The following is a 23,953-nucleotide window of genomic DNA, read 5'->3' on the forward strand; positions in this document are numbered from 1 at the left end:
GCAAATATTCGACCATGCCACATAAGCCCATCCTTTCAGTGTTGTTTAGTCCACCAATACATCCACATTTCTGAGATCATTGCATCAACAATACCTTCAAGTAGGAGGTAATAAACCATTGAACAGGTTAGAGGGCTTGAGCAACTGCCTTGAGGAACACCTCACATCCACCCGTATACAACAAGTCTTTATCCAACCCTGAATTTTTTTTATACTTTATCTTCGAAGGAAACCAATCGAGTTCATCTTGTTCCTCCCAATAATCAACGGAAGCCCTAAGTAAAGACCGTGTTCAATCCTCTTTTGAACCCCAGAATTTGAGAGAGAAGTTGTCTATCGCTCGTCCTCGTTTTTGAGCTAAAATATACCAATGATTTTCGAAGTTAACTTTTTAGCCAAGGTAGCTTCATATTCATTGAGCACTATCTTTAGTCGTCGAGACTCTGGTCAAAATTCTTAATAAAAAGAAGGTTGTCATCGGAATAAAAGAGATGGCTGATGTGAGGCCCTTGAAAACCCACTATCACAACTTTAATTTTCCATGTCTTTGTTCCGAATGAGAGATTTTGAGAGCCCTGAGTGTAGAAAAAGAACATGGAGAGAGGATCACCCTGCCTAAGTTTGTGCTCTGATTGAAGAACCTTAAAACTTAATTGTTAATGCGCAAATATGAAACAGTAGAAATACATTTATAACAGGTTCACAAACTGCAGGTCAAAACCCAACCTACAAATAACGTCATAAAGAAAACCTCATTCAACTTTATCATACGCATTTTCCATATCAAGTTTAATAGCGCTCATTATTAGGGCCATTTTTTCCAGCCCTTAAGGTAGTGGAGCAGTTGATGGGCTACTACAAATTATCTGAGATTAAGCAACCCCAGGATAAAGGCACACTGATTCACAGAAATACAAAGAGGCATGATAGACTTAAGGCAGTTAACAATAGTTTTGGACACAATTTTGTAGATAATCGTGCACAAGCTAATCGGCCGAAAATTCTTCATTAAGACTGGATCGTCAACTTTTGGAATTAAAACATGATTGTTCTAGACTTCATCAGAACTAGCTAAGCCATTTAAGAGATTAAGGCACAAATACATTACATCATCATGAATAATATGCCAATAGAAACAAAAAGAACTTGTAGATAAACCATCAATACTGGAGGCTTTGGGGGTTGATTCGAAAAAAAGGCATCGTGGACTTCCTCTACTGTAAGTTCCTTACATAAATCCGTATTGATCATAAAGGTGATGCACCTTTCGATGGCGTTAAGGATCAGGTTCAAGGTCCCGTTTCTAGAAGAAGAGAAGAGCCTAGTGAAGAAATCAGTAGCAACCTAAAAAAAACCTCATCCAACTCCCCTTCTAATTTTTGACCGATTCCGTGATATCTCTAATCCGTTTTCTTCCTGTGACCACCAACACGAGCATGAAAGAACTTTGGGTTCTGTCCCTATTCCTCAATCAAGTAACCTTGGATTTCTAGACCCACAAAACTTCCTCGTTATTAAGAACATGCTTGATTTCTTTTCTTGCATCAACAAGGCATTGAACAGTCTTTTCGTTGAACAAGATCCTTTCATTAACTCAGAATTGTTGGAGAATAAAATGAGAGGAAAGGCAATTGAATAACATTTATATGGGTTTCTTTTATTTTCCACATTCATAATGTGCATTACAATAGGTATTTGCATGGCACTTAAGCTTAACTTTTAATATTAATTAAACTTACATTCATTTAATAAACTGAGTTTATTAACTCAACTAAACTCCTAAGTTTAATTAATTAAACTCAAACTCATTTAATTTTTTATTGAAAATAAGCTTAATTTCTAACATCCCCTTAAACTTGATTTTTACCAACTCCTAACAACCTCCTAAACTTGTAGAATACATCATACTTCAGGGGCTTAGTGAAAATATATGTAACCTGGTTAAGAGAACTTACGTAATCCAACTGCACTTCTTTCTTTTTCAACACATTTACATATAAAGTGATATCGTGTCTATGTGTTTGCTTCGATCCGAAACACTGAATCTTTGCAAAAACTTTAGAGGACTTGTTATCAATTAGAATTGTTGTAGATTTTCTTATGGGAGCTCTATTTATATCTATAGTCTTTGTAGCCAAATAGCATGACAAGCACAAGAACAAGATGTAGCAGTAACATACTCACCTTCACAACTAGAAAATGCCATAATTGTTTGCTTCTTAGAAATCTATGAGACAACCTGTGAAAAATACATACCCACTCATTCTTTTTCTATCATCTTTATCTCCTCCAAAATCACTATCAAAGTATCCTAGGAGCTCAAATGTATTTGAAAATTCATAAAATAATCCAAAACTAAGAGTATCTATGTGATAACGAAGAATTCTTTTTGTTGCCATTAGATGAGAAAATGAATGATTTTCCATGAAGCGACAAACAAGTCTAACAACAAAAAGAATATAAAGTCTTGTAGAAGTTAGGTACCTTAAGCTTAACATGAGATTTTTTTACATCGTATGATCTACTTTATTTCCTTTATCAAATTTTGAAAGCTTAACTCCATATTCTATTAGGTGTTGACATGCTTACATCCAAGCATGTTAAACTTTTCAAGTACTTTCTTACAATAACTTTCTTGAGAAATAGAAATTCCAATACTGGTATGCTTTAGCTCGAGACACAAGTAATAAGAGATGAGCCCTAAATCAATAATTTCAAATTATTTTGACATACTCCTTTTGAAATTTTCAATCATTGTTGGGTTGCTCCCTAAGAAAATGAGATCATTTATATAGAGACAAACAAGCAAAATAGCATGTGCATGGATTTTAACATAAAGTGCACACTCATTAGTTCACCTTTTAAATCCACTATCTTGAAAATACTTGCCAATTCTGCTATTCCATGCTCTTGGTGCTTGCTTTAGCCAATACAAAATCTTCTTTAATTTTAAGATTTTCACTTCTTGTCCTTCAATTACAAATCTTTCTGGTTGTTCAACATAAATTTCTTCTTTAAAGAAACCATTCAAAAAAGCTAACTTCACATTAGGTTGATGATTTTTTCTAATTAGCAATAGAAATTAGTAATCTGATTGTTTCCATACGAGCAACAGGAGTAAATACCTCATCATAATCTACTTCTTTCTTATGTGTGTAGCCTTTTGTAACAAGTCTTGCTTTATAAATCTCCATTTCTCCATTAGCAGATTTCTTTGTTTTAAATATCCACTTTACACTGATAAGTTTATGACCTTTAGCCAAGATAGATAACTTCCAAGTTTCATTCTTCTATATAGAATTGATTTCTTCCTTCATACCATGTCTCCATTTCTCCTCTTTCGTAGTTTCTTTAAAACTTAATGGCTAATTGTTTGCAAATAAAAAAAATGAAGTATTGTCATTATTTTCTCAATAATAATCCTGATACCTTTTTTGGAAATCTCTTTTCCCTTGTTGATCTTCGAACGACTAGAGCTTATCCTTCTTCATTTCGATCTAGCATAAGATTTTCTATTAAATCTTGTGTAGGAGGTGTTGGTGGTGATTGATATTCCATCTCATCATCTTCATTGTCAAATTACGAAAAGAAGTCATACAAGTCTTCTTTTTGGACATTTTAATCCCAAGTACTTTGTTCATCAAACTCCACATCTCTACTGATAATCAACTTCTTTGTATCTGGTTGGAATAAATTATATCCTTTTGAATTTGAGTCATAACCAATAAAGACACATCTACTACTTTTGTCATCAAGCTTTGATCTCTCTTTTTGAGCATATGCAATACTCTCAAAGACTCGTAAATGTTAGACATTAGGCTTTTTTTCTCCTTAAGCTTCTTGAGGTGTTTTATCCTTCAAACTCTTGGTGGGACATTTGTTGGAAAGATAAACTGCACAAGAAATGACTTCTGTACAAAATTCATTAGGCATTTGTTTACCTTTCAACATACTTTTAACCATACTGAGAATTATTATATTCTTCCTTTTTGCCACGTTGTTTTGCTTTAGAGATCTAGAAACTATTAAAGGACGGTGAATTCCATAGTTCTGGGAGAACACATTAAACTCTTTTGATGTACATTCACCTTCTCTATCTGTTCTTAAAGCTTTGATCATATAACCACTTTGATTTTTTACCATTGTTTTAAAGATTTTAAATGTATCAAAGTTTAAGACTTCTTTTTAAGAAAATATACCCATGAAATCCTGTTGAAAATGTCAATAAACAATAAGAAATAATTGCTTTTACCAAGAGATAATGGCTTGATAGGTCCTCATAGATTTGCATGAACAAGTTGGAATGGCATCGTTGCTCTAGAAGATGATTGCTTGGAAAGTTCTTCCTTGCATGCTTCCTAGGACAAAAGCTTCACAAAGTTACTCTAAATGTTGATGGGTTGAAGGCCTTTGACTATTTTCTTCTCTAAGAGACTTAAGACCACCAAAATTAAAATTCTCATATCTCATATGCCATAGCCAATAAGAAACTTCTACACAAGCCTTTAAGCACTTGGATGTGTAAAATTTAAGATTCAACAAGACATTTGATTTCTTGTCATAGAAACTTTTACAATAGGTCAACATTTCATCACTTAGAGTAAGATTATGATTTTTATGTGAATCTCATAGCCTTTTTTAAGAGTTTTCCTAAACTTAAAATATTTCATTTTAATGTTGAAACATAATATATGTCTATGATAATTTTTTGGTCATCATTTTATAGGGAAATTAAGTCAGTACCTTTTCTTTTGATTTCAATCTTGGAAGAATCTCCAAATGTGATTTCACCTTAATACTCTTTTAGTGTTATAAACTTTTCCTTATCACCACACATATTATTACTAGCACTGGTATCAAGGTACCAATAACCATCATATTGGTCCTCCCTTTTCAAAGCTAACAACAACATAGTCCCATCGTTGCTTCTTTTGTCTCCATCAGGTTTGCCTTTTCACCTATTTCTTCATTTTTCGTCTAGCATTCTGAAGTATAGTGGCCAAATTTTAAACAATTGTAACATTGTACATGGGATTTTCATACCTTTTATTCTCATAACTTTCTCTTCCATGTTCACGTCCACGACCTCTTAATGAGTTTTGGCATTTTTCATTATTCTTGAATGAATTTTGACCACCCATTGTTCCTTGTTCTCGTCATTTACTTTTTCTAGGGCCTCTTGGACCAGTCCCACCTTGTTCACTTATTTCTCCCTTAGACTGAAGGGACAAATTTGCTTGTAAGACTTGTTCTATACAGTCGGTCTTATTTTTGTTCAACCTCTCCTCATGAGTTTGCAGTGAACCAATTAATTGTTCAATGGACATAGTTTCTAGATCCTTGAATTCTTAATAGAAATAAAATATGCTCCAATTTTGGATTCAAAGATAAAAATATTTTCAATTACTCGAATCTCAAGCATTTCTTATCCAATCCTCTTAGTGTTTTTGCGAAAATTCTTCACATTCTCATGTTCTTAATTGAATTATGATTTAGCTTAAATGTTTGAATGCTAAGATTAATTGTATGTTTAATTATGGTAAAATTCTTGAATGATTGTTGAATGCCCTATAGTTTTAGAAAGCTTTAATTTAGTCTAAGTCTCATTTCAATGTTGAATGTTGTTTGGAATTTGGAATCTCAATTCGATCAACCAAAATATGCCATGAGGGGGTGAATTGGCCAAATAAAATTTTTGGGAGTATCGAGAGAAATGATAGACAATTTGCACAATGATCTAGAGTAGTTCGACTTCTTAACCAAGTCTACATCCACTACCTTAGTTCCACACTAGGATTTTCTAACAATTCACTAATTTGTTCTTTCTTTTCTAGGCTCAAAAGTAACTTTTTACAACTCCCTAGTTTTCAATGGCTAAACTAGAACCAAACCCCTTTTACAAATGGATACAAAGATTGTAAACAAGAAAACCTCACAAGGTAGGTGTTTAAAAAATTTAGCTCACTAAAACACTATATACAAGAGGAAAGAAAGATAAAGAGTGAAAAGACATTTCTCTTGATGATCAATTCAGGATAGGTGTTGTATAACCTTCTTCAAGTGTCTTGAACTTGATTTTATATGTTGGAATGAGTTACTAGCCGTTGGGGATGAAATTTGGCCGTTGGAAGCTGAAAATATGTAATTCTACAAAGGGGTTTTGAAACCTTTAAAGGGGGTTTTGAAACCCTCATTTGAAAATTTTGACCATTGGGTAAGGGGTTTAGAAACCTATAGGGTTTTTAAAACCTTATGGAAATTTTTGGTTATTATCTTAGGGGTTTTGAAACCACCTAAGGGGTTTCAAAACCAGGCCCAAAATTGTCTAATTTCACCTTTTAAAATTTTAAAAACTTGAATTATTTTTGTAATGTTTAAACAAATTCAATTAAGTTCAAAAACATTTTTGCCCTTATTTGTTATATCAAAATACTGGTTCTACAATCTCCCCCTTTTTGATATACAAACCTTTGAAATTAGTTTTTTGACAAAATTTCCCCCTTAATAAAACATTTAATGAAAAAGAGAAATATTTTGGAAAACATTAAAGCTCCCCCTTTTTCATTATTGAGATTGAATTTTTCAAACCTATACTTTTCCCCCCTTTTTGTTATATAAAAAATAATTTGAACTTTAAGGATCGAAAATAACAATGGAGAGTAAGTATAAATTTTAACATAAATTCATTTGAAAATCAAAGCTCCCCCTCAATAAATGCATTCTAAAAGAAAATTTTAGCTCAAAAACTCTGACACTTCAAAACTATTGAATTTAAAAAAATATGAGAAAGAAGCACATTAGTAGCACATTAAATTCAATAAATCCACGTCTAAACTACTTTATACAATGTTAACATGAGACATTAAAGTTCATATGCATAAAGCTATCCAAAAATGTTATGCATTTGAAACATTGATATCAATTATTAGAGAGATATCATTTGAAATAAAATCACATGCATAAACATTCAAATTTAAGGTAAAAAATAAGAAAAAATGTTTAAAACAACATAAGAAACGAATTTGACCAAAAATCATTAAAATGAACAACCATTTATCATTAAAACTTTAAAATGTCCATCATAACACATTTTAAACATACATAATGTAAATAACAACATGTAATCATTTATGCTCAATACTTATGTATGCATAAAACCAAATAGGCAACCAATTAATCAAAACAATGATTTGGACAATGATATGCCAAAAGGGGGTGAATTGGTCAAATAAAATTTTTGGGAGCATGGAGAGAAATGATAGACAATTTGCACACTGATTTAGAGTGATTCGACTTCTCAACCAAGTCTATATCCACTACCTTAGCTCCACACTAAGGATTTTCTAACAAATTCACTAATTTGTTCTTTTTTTTTCTAGGCTCAAGAGTAACCTTTTATAACTCTCTAGTTTTCAATGGCTAAACTAGAACCAAACCTCTTTTAGAAAAGGATACATAGATTGTAAACAAGAAAACATCACATGGTAGGTGTTTACACAATTTAGCTCACTAAAACACTATGTACAAGAGAAAAGAAACATAAAGAGTGAAAAAGCTTTTCTCTTGTTGATTAATTCTTAGATAGGTTTTGTGTAACCTTCTTCAAGTATCTTGAACTTACTTTTATATGTTGGAATGAGTTACTAGCCGTTATCGATGAAATTTGGTAGTTGGAAGCTGAAAAATATGCAATTTTGCCAGGGGTTTTGAAACCTTTAAAGGGGTTTTTCGAAACCTGTATTTGAACATTTTGACCTTTTCTTGTTGTAATTGAGTCGAGTCAAGCTCGAGTATTGTTGAGCTTAACTCAACTCGAAAACTATAAAGCTAAGTTTGACTCGAAAGTTCATGAATTTAAAATTTTTAAGTTCGACTTGAAATCAAAAATTAAAACTCGAGCGCGAGCTCGAAAAAACTTTAATTCAGACTTAGCTCGATTGAAGCTCAAACTCAAATTTGAATTGGATTCAAACTCGAACTTGAGTTCAACCTGAATCATAAGTACATAAGAGACTTATATTGTCTTTAAAAAATATAAATGTTAATATTAATAATTTAATTTTAAAAAATTAAAATTTAATATATTAATTTTTAGAGTTGGTCACTAGCTTTTCGAGTCGGATATCAAGTTGCTTACTTTGACTCGTTAAGAATTCAAGTCAAGTTCATTTAATTTGAGTGTTAACTAAATTTTAGTTGAATTAAACTCACGTAATTTACTGTATGTCTCGTCTCATTTATCGCCTTTCTTGTATGAGAAGATGAAGCTTACGATTCAATCCACATAGTAGCTAAATCATTGGGTCTTTGAATGTTTCCCTCATGATAATGTTTTTCTATTCATACTACAAAGCCCAAAATACTAGTACTATATTTTCTACTGGTTTACTGCTTGTATAGTTATCAGATAGCCATGGTAGCCACTTCCTAAAACAATAATTTACAATTTGTGATAGCCATTTATAATGCAATCCAAGTAATACTTGTCGAGCAAGGCAACAATCCTGAGTTTATAAGCATACATTATCCTCAATAGTTTAGGTTGTTTGTAACCCTTTTTTTACAAAAGGGTTATCTTTCGTAGGCACATAATTCTTGATGAAATTTCAGAGAGAAATTCTTATCTTGGTTGGACAAGAATATTTTCATACTTGTTTACATAGTAATTGGTTTGTAAGTGATACATTAGACACATTTAGAAGTCTCTAGCAACTGTTGCAAATCATATAAACTCTTGATACATTTACTCTCAACTCTCAAGCACAATGAACTCTCGGCACCCACATATTATTACACACCTGTTGAGATATGTGTTGGGACCGTCGGCGCACCCCATGGCGCTGCGAAAACAAAAACCCGACGGTTTCACCAGCGATCTAAGTACGTAAAACCGAAATATGGAGGAAAGGATGTGAATACTTAAAACGAGTTCCTTGAAAAATAGAAAAGACAACAATGATTAGTGGTGATCACGAATGGTTCGAATCGTAAGCCTCCACGAAAACACGTCTCATCCTCTACTCAGTTCACCCAATGATCACGAATGGTTTGAATCGTAAGCCTCCTCGAAAACACGTCTCAACCTCTACTCAGATCACCCGATTGAGAGCAAAATTTATTTTTTCCAAAAACAGTTTTGAAAAAAACGACTGAAGAAGAAACAGCTGCTAGACCTTACCTCACTTTTTATATCCGAGTTATCCTAACATATTAGGGATTTTAAGTTATTTCGAATTAACTAAAAGTCTTATCTAATTAATTCAAATTAAATATCCATTAAAGACTTACAATCTGGATTACAATCTTTAACGTTTATTTAAACTCTTATTTAATTATTCGAATTAAATATCTATTAAAAGAGTTGTAATCAGAATTATATTCTTTTAATGTTTACTTACTATATTCAGGATAATTAAAATCATATGTATATAAAATATAAATATATTAAGTCCATATATATTTTAGTAACGTACAACAAATTGTACATCTTTGCTCATTTCAATCCTAGGGTGTGACCCTGTAGATTCTTGTAACATTAGTAATAATTATTAGAACAATTCTAATAATACATACAATAAGTGAAATCTAGCAATATATCATTATCACCTAAGTTACAAGAAATTATGATTCGACATATCATCTTCGTGATTAACTCTCTTATGTGACGATCATGCACTAAGACAAATAACTCACATATCTATGACCGAGTGACTTAGTGTGACGATCATGCATCTGCTGTGTAAGAGGCTTTGTCAAGGGATCATCAATGTTGTCATCCATGTGTACTCTACATATTTCCACATCTCATCGATCTATTAACTCTCGAATGAGATGAAAGTGCCTAAGAATTGGATTGTTGATAAGATATGGGTTCCTTTGCTTATGCAATGGCTCCATTATTGTCACAATGGAATTCTACAACATCTTATATGTTTTGAACAACCCCTAGTTTCGATATGAACTTCTTGATCCAAACAACCTCTTTTGTTGCTTCACTGGCTACAATGTATTCAACCTTTATTGTAGAATCAACTACTATGTCTTGCTTCGAACTTTTCCAGCTCACAACACCTCTATTAAGACAAAACACAAAACCCAATTGCAATTGTAATACATCCTTGTCAGTTTGGAAGCTGTCATCAGTATAATCTTTTACACTAAGCTCTTCCTTCCCTCCTTAGACAAGAAATATATCCTTAGTTCTTCTTAAGTACTTAAGGATATTTTTAACTAAGACCCAATGATTTTCACCAGGGTTTTCCTGATACCGACTCGTCATACTTAAAGCATATGATACATCTGGTCGAGTACATATCATGGCATACATGATAAAATAGCCGAAGCATATGGAATCTTATTTATTTGTTCTCTCTTTTGTGAGTTGAAGGACACATTTCCTTTGAAAGAGAAATAACATGTCTCATAGGCAAAAATCCTTTCTTGGATTCTTCCATACTGAACCTTTTCAACACTTTGTCTTTATATGTGCTTTAACTCAGACCTAGAAGTCATCTTGATCTATCTCTATAGATCTTAACTCCTAAGATATATGCTGCTTCACCCAAATCTTTCATATAAAAACAGCTACCTAACCAAGTCTTAACAGACTATAAAGTAGGTATATCATTTCCTATGATGAGTATGTCATCTATATAGAAGATTAGGAAAGAAACAATGCTCCCACTAGCCTTCTTATAAATACAAGGATCATCTTCATTTCTGATAAAACCAAAATCTTTGATTGCATCATCACTGAAACGAAGATTTCATCTTCGAGAAGCTTGCTTTAGTTCATAAATAGACCGCTATAGCTTACAAACCTTTCCAGTATTTCCTAGAGCGACAAAACCTTTTAGTTGTGTCATATACACATCCTCTTTGAGTTTTCCATTAAGGAAAATGGTTTTGACGTCCATTTTCCCTATTTCATAATCATGGAATGCAGCTGTTGCAAGCAAGATCCGAATGGACTTAAACAAAGATACAGGGGAGAATATTTCGTCATAGTCTACACCACAAACTTGTCAAAAACCTTTAGTGACTAATATTCCCTTGTATGTTTGTACATTACCATCCATGTTAGTTTTCTTCTTGAAAACCCATTTACACCCTATAGGTTTGACGCTTTCAGGTGGTTCAACAAAAGTCCACACTTGGTTTATTGACATGGAATCCATCTCAGAGCTCATGGCTTCAAACCATTTCTCAAAGTATGGGCTAGACACTACCTCTTGATAAGTTCTAGGCTCATCTTTATCCATAAAAGAACATTTCCTTGTGTGGTAACGAGAAATCCAAATCTCTCAAGTGCATGGTATTCTCTTGTGGATCTGCGCAATGGTTATGTTTCTACATTTGTTGATTATTCCTCAACAACTTGTGAAACATGTTCAACTTCAGGTTCATTGACATGTTGTTCTTGAACTTCTCCAAGTTCAATATTTATAACCTTTCATTTCTTTGAGATAAATTTTTTTTCGAGAAAAACTCTCGTTCGAGAAATAAACACTTATTTCTCGTTAGGGTTGAAGAAATAATATCCTTTAGTTTCTTTAGGATATCCAACAAATATACACTTATGAGATTTAGGTTCGAGCTTTATAGACATATGATGTTTAATATAAACTTCACAACCCCAAATCTTCATAAAATACATACTAGGATACTTCCCAGTTCATATCTCATATGGTGTCTTTTGAATTGATTTAGATGGAACAAGATTTAGTGTGAAAGTAGATGTTTCAAGTACTTGTCCCCTAAAAGAAGTCGGAAGATCACAATGACTCATCATCGATCGAACCATGTCTAACAGTGTTCGATTCCTTCTTTTAGAAACTTCATTCCACTGTGGTGTACTAGGTTCTGTAAGATGTGAAACAATCCCACATTTTTCAGGAGTTCATCAAACTCTATGCTTAAGTATTCTCCACCTTGATTTGATTGAACTGCCTTTTTACTCTTGTCTGGTTGATTCTATACTTCATTTTTAAATTCCTTAAACTTTTCAAGGGCTTCAGATTTATGGTGCATAAGATAAATATACCCATACCAAATGAAGTCATCGGTGAAAGTAATAAAGTAATGGAATCCACCTCTGGCATGTGTATTCATTGGTCCACATACATCACTATGTATTAACCCCAATAAATCACTTGCTTGCTTACCTCTACTATTAAAATGAAAGTTAGTCATTTTTCCCAACAAGCAAGATTTCTATACATCATATTGTTCAAAAACAAATGAATCTAAGAATATATCTTTATAGAGTTTTGATATGTGTTTCTCACTTAAATGGCCTAAACGAAAATTCCAAAGATAAGTTTGATTTGAGTCATTTGTTTTTTTATCTTTTAGTATTTATGTTATAAATGGTGTTTTCTTGATCCAAAATACAGAGACCATTAACCAATTGTGTCGAACCATAAAAACATTATCGAGATAAAAAAACAACAATTATTCTTAATAATAATCTCAAAACCAATCTTGTCCAAACAAGAGATAGAAATAATGTTCTTAGTCAAACTAAGAACAAAATAACAATCCTCTAAATTTAAATCAAGTCCACTAGGCAAAGATAAAACATATGTCCCTATAGTTAATGCAACAACTTTTTCTCCATTGTTTGTAGGTCTCGTCTTCTTTAGCCAGATTCATTCTCTTTTGCAGTCATTGTACAGAAGTAAAAATATGAGAACCACAATCGATATCTAATACCCAAGAAGTAGATGTTGACAAATTAACATCAATAGCATAAATACCTGAAACTAACGTTCTGTTTGCTTTTGGCTTATTGACCTCTTCAAGATATACAAGGCATTTTCTCTTCTAGTGTCCGGTCTTATCGCAATGGAAACATTTTCCTTCCTTGCTAACTCTCCCTTTGGGTTTCAATGCATTTTTTCCTTTTGGTTTGTCCTTACCATTACCCTTAGACTTTGTTCCTACCTTTTTCTATCCCTTTCCTTTGTCCTTGTGGACCATCAGAATGGGCTTAGGTCTAACCTTTTTCATGTTACTTTCAGCTGTTTGTAACATGCCAAGTAACTGTGGAAAAGTCATGCTAATTTCATTCATGTTGAAATTAAAGACAAATTGGCTAACGCTATCTGGAAACTATTGCATGAACATCAGTAGCCAATTCATTTTGAGAGAATACCAACTTTTCCAACCTTATGTATCCCATCATCTTGATGACATGAGCTCCCTACAAGAGATCCCTCTGGCATTTTATATTAAATAGAGCTTTAGAGTCTCATACCTCTCATGACGTGCTTGCCTTCATATATCTCCTTGATATTTTGAATCATCTCATATGCAACTATTTCCTTATGTTGCTTCTGAAGCTCAGGAGTCATGGTGGAAAGCATTATACATCCAACGTCAAACATATCATCCATATGTTTCTTGAATTTGTCTTTTTCAGCTCTTGAAGCATTAGTTGTCGGTTCATCAGGAACAAATTCTTTAATGGCATATTCCTTCCTTTCCTGTTTGAGAACACATTCTTAAATTACGAAACTAGTCAAGGAATTTAGCCATTAAGTTTTCTCTTTCTCAAGGAGTGATCGTAGTGATAAAGTGTTGTTTTCCATTAAATCTACAACAATGGAAATATTAAGAAATAAATTTACCAAATTAAAAATTTATAAATCCTCGTACTCTGAAAAGGTCCTTACTGCTTCATATGATGCGCCAAGACTTTCGGAGACATGAGAAAAAACTTAAAATACATTTTAAAACGAAAGTATACTCACTGTGAGAACTAAGTCATCTCAATGGTTTAGGAATTTGTTATCCCTTGAGGTCCCGAGTTCAAAGATTGGAATGCCAAAGGTGTGATCGATCATTGTTAAATGGTTGAGAGTTTTTAAACATATACTACATTGTATTCACCCTAGATTTATAAAAATATTACATTAATATATTTTTCTAAATTATAATTTGTCAAATATTATTTTTATTATTTTGTTAATAAAACACTTTAAATACAACTAAGAGAATAAATTAAAAAATAAATGTGAGTATTATATTGAGCTTGATTTTGAATAAAAAAAAGAATATTGTATTATTTTATCATTAGATTGAGATTGAAGAAAAACTAAGAGTTAAAGAATATTCGATAAATTAAATAATGAAATTTGAAAGAAAAAAATAATGATAAAACATGATTAGATTTATTTTGAAATTAAATCAATTAATGAGAGAGATTGGAAAATTTATGGAAAATAGAGAATGTCACATAATTGAAAAAATTAGGGACCTTAATTATAAAAGTAAAAAAGTGGAATTGAAAAATTAAAGATCTTAATTATAAAAGATAAAAAGTGATATTGAAAAAAATTAAGGGTCCTAAATATAGCTCAGAATGCTCTCCTATTAACCGGTCATGAATAATAGCTTAGAATGCTCTCTTATTAACTGACCCTATATGCCAAATTATGCATAGGCATGAACCAAGTCGAGTTATCAAAATACCAGTAGTAGGAAAGTAATTTCCCTTCGATAATATGCTAAGTAGTAAGTCTGGATTGTTAATTAGACATCACATTTTCTTAATAGGTAGAGTAACATTAAATTTCACCAAGTCTCTGTGTTGGTAATAAACAAAGTTATCAAAGGTTCTAGGCGCATCGAGGCGCAAAGTGTCCTAGAGCCTTGAGGCGCATGAAAGGCACGGGATTCACGAAGGCGAGGCGCATGATATCCAAAAAATTGTAATATATGTATATATTAATGCAATCAAACTCAAATATCATAGATACCCAATATTAAGCTTCAATAGAGTTCATTCTAAAACTCAAAATACCAACCTAACGTCATAAAAGCTATCAGCAAGCATAATCAAGTACTAAGTTTAACAAAAACATCTAACATGCATAAACAAAACATCAAATAAAGTCACTGATAATCATCATCAAACATCAAACTCATCCTCATCATCATCGTCAAGTGGTATGTCATCATTTTCCTCCTCATTCGTCTCACAATCCCCAATGTTTTCTTCTTCAGTGTCATTCTCCTCTAGCATAACAACTTCATCATCTTCATCTACAAGGTGTGGTCTAGCTTTTTCCTTTCCTTTCGAGCTTGAACTAGCAACGTTCTTTCTTCTAGTATTATGGTCACATCATCAAAGTTGTCTACATCATCAAAATCATATAAAACTTCCGATTCTTTTTTTATTTTGACATTTTTTCTCCATGTATTCTCTAATATCCTCATGTACATGAGCTGGACATTTTAGACATCTTGTACTATCCCGGTATCCACCCACTATATGTTGTTTACCCCTATAAATACCTCCGAAAGTGATTTTATCACAAAACATACATTTTACTTTACCTTTGCCCATGTTAAAGCAATACTTCCAAGCTATATCTTGCTTTGAAGAAGTTGATGACTGCTTTTCAGAAGTCATAATGTCAATCTAGATGTTCCAAAAGCAAAATATTGATGATTAACAGCTGCAATATTGTCCTAGAAGCCAGAAAAATGAAAACATAAAATTAAATAAGAGAAATTGTGATTACCAAGAACATACACATACGCACGAATAACTGCATACTTAGAAAAGAAAAGAAAAACAAGAACATAAAAGGCTCAAGGCGCATCGAGGCGCAAAGTGTCCTAGAGCCTTGAGGCTCGAGGTGCATGAAAGGCACGGGATTCACGAAGGCGAGGCGCATGATATCCAAAAAATTGTAATACATGTATATATTAATGCAATGAAACTCAAATATCATAGATACCCAATATTAGGCTTCAATAGAGTTCATTCTAAAACTCAAAATACCAACCTAACGTCATAAAAGCTATCAACAAGCATAATCAAGTACTAAGTTTAACAAAAACATCTAACATGCATAAACAAAACATCAAATAAAGTCACTGATAATCATCATCAAACATCAAACTCATCCTCATCATCATCTTCAAGTGGTATGTCATCATCTTCCTCCTCATTCGTCTCACAATCCCCAATGTTTTCTTCTTCAGTGTCACTCTCCTCTAGCATAACAACTTCATCATCTCCATCTACAAGGTGTGGTCTAGCTTTTTCCTTTCCTTTCGAGCTTGAACTAGCAACGTTCTTTCTTCTAGTATTATGGTCACATCATCAAAGTTGTCTACAACATCAAAATCATATAAAACTTCCGCTTCTTTTTTATTTTGACATTTTTTCTCCATGTATTCTCTAATATCCTCATGTACATGAGCTGGACATTTTAGACATCTTTTACTATTCCGGTATCCACCCACTATATGTTGTTTACCCCTATAAATACCTCCGGAAGTGATTTTATCACAAAACATACATTTTACTTTACCTTTGCCCATGTCAATGCAATACTTCCAAGCTATATCTTGCTTTGAAGAAGTTGATGAATGCTTTTCAGAAGTCATAATGTCAATCCAGATGTTCCAAAAGAAAAATATTGATGATTAACAGCTGCAATATTGTCCTAGAAGCCAGAAAAATGAAAACAGAAAATTAAATAAGAGAAACTGTGATTACCAAGAACAGACACATACGCACGAATAACTGCATACTTAGAAAAGAAAAGAAAAAACAAGAACAGACACATACAAATAACTGTATACAATCAAAGAACAGAATCACTTACGGGAATAATTGAATGTGTGAATCGATTAATCGAAGTGTTGTTGTTGTCTTGTTCAATGTCGCAATCGCCATTCGAAGAAAAGAAGGAAGCGGCCGATCGATAGGTTAGTATGTGTGGATTAGAAGGCCGATTGATAGTCGATTGAGGGTTTTATGGGGTCGGCCCATAGGAGAGACGACCCTGAAGTAATAATTACAAGTTTTAAGCCCACATCGTGCCTCAATTACTCCTCGACTGAGCCTCACCTCAGAGCTTCGCTGCGCTAGGCTACGTGCCTCGTTTCAGTGTTAAAAAAGCCTCGTTCAGTGAGCCTCTACGCTTTTGTGCCTCAGGTATGCTTTTTACAATTTTGGTATTAAATACTACAAAAACGAACCGTTAGCACTTATTTGGATAATTATATAATAAAATAAACAATAAAAATAAATTATATTGTGGTATGCAACTACAGCCTTAGAAATGATTTTATCTCAATGTGTGTAATCATTGAAGTAGGCGGTTGTCCCTGAGGTTAACACGATATCTCCGATAATCGTACACCCAAAGATCGAAGTGGATTGCGATGATATTGTTCTTCTCTTACCACTAGAAATAAAATGGAAGGCTTTAGAAAATGTAAAGAGGACAGAAAGCTTAGAAAGAATAAAACATATTGTGTTTTGGATAATTTGAAATGCTGAAATAAATCAGCTATTTATAGGATTCAAATGGGAGTAAAAACATCAAATTAAAATTTGTAATAAAAATATTATTTTAATTCTTTCCAAAAATAGCCAATTTAATAGTTGTAGTTCTCTTGTGACTGAATGAATCAACCCTCAAAATTATCCAGGTACAAACTCAAAATATTTATTGAAACAACTATATAATCAACAGAGATTAAGACTGTGAGTAAGTGCATGTAGTTGTTACAATTAAATAGCCATATAAAGCTGTAAAACTATCTAGTTACATCCTTATCAATCCAGACAGCTTCTCTCTAATTAGTTGTCAATTAAAATAATTTAATTAACATAAATAATGTTGCTAAAAATAAACAAACTTTTCGTATTTAAAAATATTTATTTGTTCTATAAAATCAAAATTAAAACCTTTCATTTCTTTTAGATAACATGAGTAAATTCTTATGAATTTTCTATAAAAAGAATAGAACGTGCGTGAACGTGTCAAAGACACGTATTACCAGGACCAAGACTCGGCCTGACCCAACCGGACAGACGACGACGACACGCACGTGCGATGGAGATGTCTTATCCACATTCAATAAATGAGGGAAAATGAGACTCTTTAAATACCCTTCACAAGGGATATGTCCTCTCAGTGTGAGATATTATGCCCATAAACATTACCAACATTCCCTCACTAATGCGGAAGAATTCTTTGAAAAATAAGGTTTTGAGTTTAAAACTTGAAAAGAACAATAGCGAGATTAGTTTCTTAAGCACTAGTGAACGTATCTGGAACTAGTACATAATGATAATGAGTAATTCTTCTCTTAGATAAGTGAACTAATCTTGCACTTTCTAAGACTAGAGTGAACTCATAACATATAGCAAGCCCCTTCATTCACTAAAGTCCTCGATGTGTCTATAAAAGGTATATACAAGTGTGTATATATGAGTAGCCATCTTTCTTCAGGATTATAGTAAGTGTACTAGAAAAATGACCTAAAGTTTTTCATAGAAGGTGGTTAATCCTTTATTTTTAAGGAGTCATATACTAGAAAGTGTACTAGAAAAATGACTCAATGTTCTTCAGCATACTCCTGTTAGGAAACACTACTTCTTTTATTTTTAAGGAGACATATACTATAGTCATAAGGAGTTCTGACAGGGGTGACATCAATACTATCTAATTACTTTAACACAATCTCAATATGGTGTGTTTGATTTAAAGAAATCTCTTATCGGTTTTGGTAACCATAACTCCTATGATTACATCAACCTCTCATAAATCTTTCATCCCAAATTTGGTGGACAAGAAATATTTAGTTTTGTTGATGGATTCAATGTTAGTATTGAATAATAACTTGTCATCAACATACACAGACTTATGATGATGCAATCAATCCCAAACATTTTCAAATACACTCATGCATCTGCTCCATTTATAATAAGCTGAAGCTCATAATAGTTTTGTGAAATTTCTGTGTGGAGCTTGTTTAAGGCCAAAAAGTGACTTTTTATGTCTACACACTTTGTCTTCCAAGCCAGGTGTTTCAAAACCTGGTGGTTATTCCATATATATCTCTTTGTCTAGAACTCTATTAAAAATGAAGTATTTACATCCATCTGATGTATGTACAATTTATGAATGGACGCTATCGCAAACAAAGCATGAATCGTTGAGATTTTCGCGATAAGATGGTATGTTTCAAAAAAGTCTACACCAAACTTCTAAGTGAACCCTTTGACTACTTGCCTCACCTTATATCTCTAGATCGACCCATCTGGTCTAAGTTTCTTTCTAAAAACTCACTTAGAACTGATTGGTCTACACCCTATAGACAAATCTACTAACTTCCACGAGTGATTATATATTATTGACTTTAGTTCTTTATTTATTGTGGTTCTCCATAAACTTGCATCAGTAGAACTTATAGCTTCATCATACAACTTTGGATCCTCATCTAAAAGGAAAGTCTGAGCTATAGAAACAAAAATGGTGTCTACAACACTTATTTCAAAAATAAAGGAAGTTAGGAAATCTAGACCAAAGTTAGTAGTTACCCTTTGTCTTTTACTTATTCTAGGTTCTAATTCTATCTCTACAGAATCCTAGACAGGAATAGAAGAAGTTGAGGTACAATTTTCTACTTATGTTTCAGTACTTAATCTAGGTTTCTTTAAAGGAAAGTTATCTTCAAATAACACATCATCCTTAAATTCACAAATAGAGAAGTCACGCAGATATTTGAATATGTATGAGGTACTGTTTGAAGCATACATGATTAACATTGCATCAATGGTTTTGAGATCGACGATGGACTTCTTAAAGTTAGGCAAACCTAATTTTTCTAGACACACCCACACTTTCAGGTATTGTAAATTAGGTCATAACATTTCCACTACTCGTATTGGGAATAGTCTAATTTCTTATGAGGTACTCAATTTAGAATGTGGATTGCAAATAGAATGGCTTCCTTCCACATGTTATCGAATAACCCATAACTTAAAAGTAAAGAGACATCGTCTTCTTTAAGTTTCTATTTTTCCTCTCAGCTATCCTATTTTGTAGAGGAAAATAGGGGGCAGAGTTTTCATTAATAATTTTATTCTTCTCACACACCTCTTAAGGAAATTATATCAATATTCACTACCTCTATTGGACCTATGCCATTTTATTCTCCTATCAAGCTGATTTCAAATTCTGCCTTATAAATAAGGAAGAAGTTCTTAGCTTCATCTTTAGTTATAAGGAGATATACCTTTATATATCTTGAAAATTCATCTACAAAGGTTACATAGTAGTGTTTACCTTCCTTACTCTTAGAGTTTCTAAAGTTTGTTAGATTAGTGTGAATTATTTCTAACAGTTAAGTCTTTCTCTTAGAAATTGTTTTGAAAGAAGGTTTAGTATGTTTGGCTTATATTCAAATCCCACATTTGTTAAAGTTATTCTTGTCTAAATTATAAAGTAAATTCACTTTAATTAGTTTCTTAAGAGAATGAATATTTGCAAGTCTTAATCTAACATGCCACATATCAAGAGTCTGAGCAATATAAATAGAAGTGGTTGTTTTATTACTTTCATTAAACTGAATTTTGATTACAAATAAACCTCCACTTAGATTACCCTTCCCTACATAATCACCATTACGAGAAAGTATATGTTTATCTACTTCATAAACTAGTTTAATGCATTCCTTATTCAATAACCCGTGACTAATCAAATTTCTACATAGGAAAAGTACATATAGAACATTATTTAAAGCTAAGGTTTTACCATAGGTCAACTTTAGTAAAAGATTCCCTTTGTCAAGCACTAAATAGCTGCTAGAGTTCCTCGTATACACTTGTTATTCATTCCTCACTTCCTCAAACTCAGTGAACAATTCCCATTTTACATAGAAATATCTGAAAGCACCAGTTTCTACGATCCACTCAGCATTGTTCACTACCAGGTTAACTTTAGAAACCAACGTTTCTATGACATCATCAGTATTCTCAACAATGTCTAGTTGTGGTTTATTCTCATTTGGCAGTCTGGTCTTTGTTGAAAATGATAAGCTTTGTGTTCGGCCTGTCCGCACACATAAAAATTGAAGGTCTTTGGAAGAGTCTTATCTTCGAGGGCTTCTTGAAGTTGACATATTTCTAAGCTTTGACCTATATTTCTAGCCACCTCGTTATTTGAACTTATTAAACTTGGACCCTGAGGCAGACCAAGATTCAACAAGATTAGACTTAAAAGAAATATTACTAGAAGAAGTCATTTTATCCTTAATTCAGTTGGCTTCTTTTATCTTCATTTTGCTCACTAGCTCTTCATTTGTGAACACCCTCTTCTTGTGTTTTAGTGAGTTGTTATAGTCGGTCTAGGACTTGAGCAGTTTTTCAATAAGGAAATTACTCAAAGGACTTTGCACATCTTCATGCCTTGGGCTAAAATGTCTGAAGCCAACTTCTCATAATCAAGGACTTGATCCATGATTGGTTTGTCGTCGAACATCTAGAACTTGAGCCACTCGCCGATGATGTACTTCTTTATCCTAGCATCATCAGCTACGTACTTCTTCTCCAGCATGTCCCATATAACCTTAGCACTTTTATCCTTAAGAAACATATTAAAAAGTTTGTTTGACATGTTACTTAGAAGAAAGCCAGGAACCGTCTTGTTGTTCTTCTTGCATTTCTCCAAAGATGTCTGAGAAATGACATCATTAGCTACGGATGAAAGGAATTCACTAGTAGGAATGGGTGTAGCGTCACCTTCGACAATATTGAAAGCAACGTCTAAAGATGATGACATGGGATGGAGCGTCGGCTTGAGCAACACATAATCAATATCATGTTGTTCGAAGAAAATTATTATCCGCTGAGACAACCTTCAGTAATTGGTCTCATCAAGAGCATTGAGCTTAGATAGGTCAAGAACAAGCTTAGTCACAATGTTTGACATTTTGCAATTAACAAATCGTTTCTAAATTGTTGGTAATAAATACTGCAAAAAAATGAACCATTAGCACTGATTGGATAATTATAACAATAAAGTAAACAACAAGAATAAATCATGCCGTGGTATGTAACAACTGCCTTCGAAATTATTTTACCTTGATATGTGTAATCAATGCAGTAGGCGTTTGTCTCCTGAGGTTAACACGGTATCTCTGATAATCATACACCCAAAGATCAGAGTGGATTGCGATGGTATTGCTCTTCTCTTAGCACCGGAAATAAAAACAAAAGGCTTCAGAAAATGTAAAGATGGCGAAGAACTTAGAAAGTATAAAACATAGTGTTTTGGATGATTTGAAATGCTGAAATGAATCAGTTGTTTATAGGACTCAAATAGGGGAAACATCAAATTAAAATATATAATAAGATCTTATTTTAATTCTTTCCGAAAATAACTAATTTAGTAGTTGTAATTTCTCTGTTGTGACCAAAATAAATCAGCCCTCAAAACTGTCCAGGTACAAAGTCAAAATAGCTGTGGAAACAACTATTTAATTAGCAGAGATTAAGATTGTGATTAAGTGCTTGTAACTGTTACAATTAAATAGTCGTATAAGGCTGTAAAACTATTTAGATAGTCCATATATTGGGATGTATGGACCCAAAACCGACGGGTTTCAACTCGACTCGACCCAATCGGGTCAGATTTTAAAAAAAAAATCGGGTACAGGTCGGGTCGAGTTTTTGATCCGATATTCGGGTCGGGTCGGGACGAGTTCGGGTTTATGGTGAAAAATACCGACCCGAAAATAATATAATTTTACCTTATATATTTAGGAATAATTACAATAATACCCCTCTATATGTTATTTTTTCAATTAAGTCACTGTTTTTATTGAAAAATAACAATTTTTTTATTATTTCGGGTCGGGTCTGGTCGGGTTTTTAAGTTGTATATCAGGTTGGGTTTGGGTCGGGTGGAATCTTGTTTTGGTGGGTCAAGTCGGGACAAATCTCGGGTGGAGGATTCTTTGTTTCGGGTCAGGTCGGGTGGACCAAAAACCTGACCCATGCCCATCCCTAGCCATATAGCTTCTCTCTAATTAGTTGTCAATTACAACGATTTAATTAACAGAAATAATGTTGTTAAAAAAATAGACCTTCCATATTTAAAAGTATTTATTGGTATATAAAACAAAAATTAAAACCTTTCATTTCTTTTAGATCACACAAGAGTAAATTCTTACGAATTTTCTCTAAAAAGAAAAGAATGCACATGGACGTGTTAAAGACATGTATTACGACTTGATCAGACCCGAGCTAACTAGACGGGCGACGGTGGCGCTTGCTTACAAGATGTCTTATCCACATTCAACAAAGGCGGGAATAACAGACTCTTTAAATACCCTTCACAAGGGAAATTTCCTCCAATGTGGGATATTATGCCCATGAGCGTTACCAATATTCCCCCACTAATACAAAAGAATTCTTTAAAAAATAAAGGTATTAAGTTTAAAACTGGAGAAGAGGAATAACGAGATTAACTGCTTAAGTACTAGTGAACGTATCTGGAACTAGAACATAATGATAATGATTAATTTTTCTCTTAAATAAGTGAACGAATCTTGAACTTTCTAAGATTATAGTGAAATCATAACACATGGCTAACCCCTTCATCAACTGAAGTTCTCGATGTGTCTAAAAAGTGTATATACAAGTATGTATGTATATGAGTAGCCATCCTTCCTCAGGATTATAGTAAGTGTACTAGAAAAATAGTCCAATGTTTTTAATAAAAGGTGGCTAATCCTTCTCACTTACGTAGGTAATTTCATCAAGTTTATTTCAACATAAACCACCCAAAATTGAGCTATGAATAATTAAGAGCTTTTTCAACAGCTCATTCTCACAAAAAATAAGATGAATTTCTTCAAGTTCATTTTAAATGGACCACCCAAACTCTGGGATAAGAAATCATTAAGAATAAATATTAACTTCATTAACCAAAATTAAAAATTTCATTTCTTTTAGATAACACAAGAGTAAACCCGCCCCGGACAGGCGACGACGGCGTGCGCCTGCGAGATAGATGTCTTATCCGCATTCAACAAAGGAGGGAAAAGGAGACTCTTTAAATACCCTTCAATAGGGATATTTCCTCCCAATGTGAGATACCATCACTCTAAACACCAACACACATTTTCTTATATT

This window comes from Hibiscus syriacus, unplaced genomic scaffold, assembly GCF_006381635.1.
Source record: "Hibiscus syriacus cultivar Baekdansim isolate YM2019G1 unplaced genomic scaffold, ASM638163v2 tig00110384_pilon, whole genome shotgun sequence".
In the NCBI taxonomy this organism is placed as follows: Eukaryota; Viridiplantae; Streptophyta; class Magnoliopsida; order Malvales; family Malvaceae; genus Hibiscus; species Hibiscus syriacus.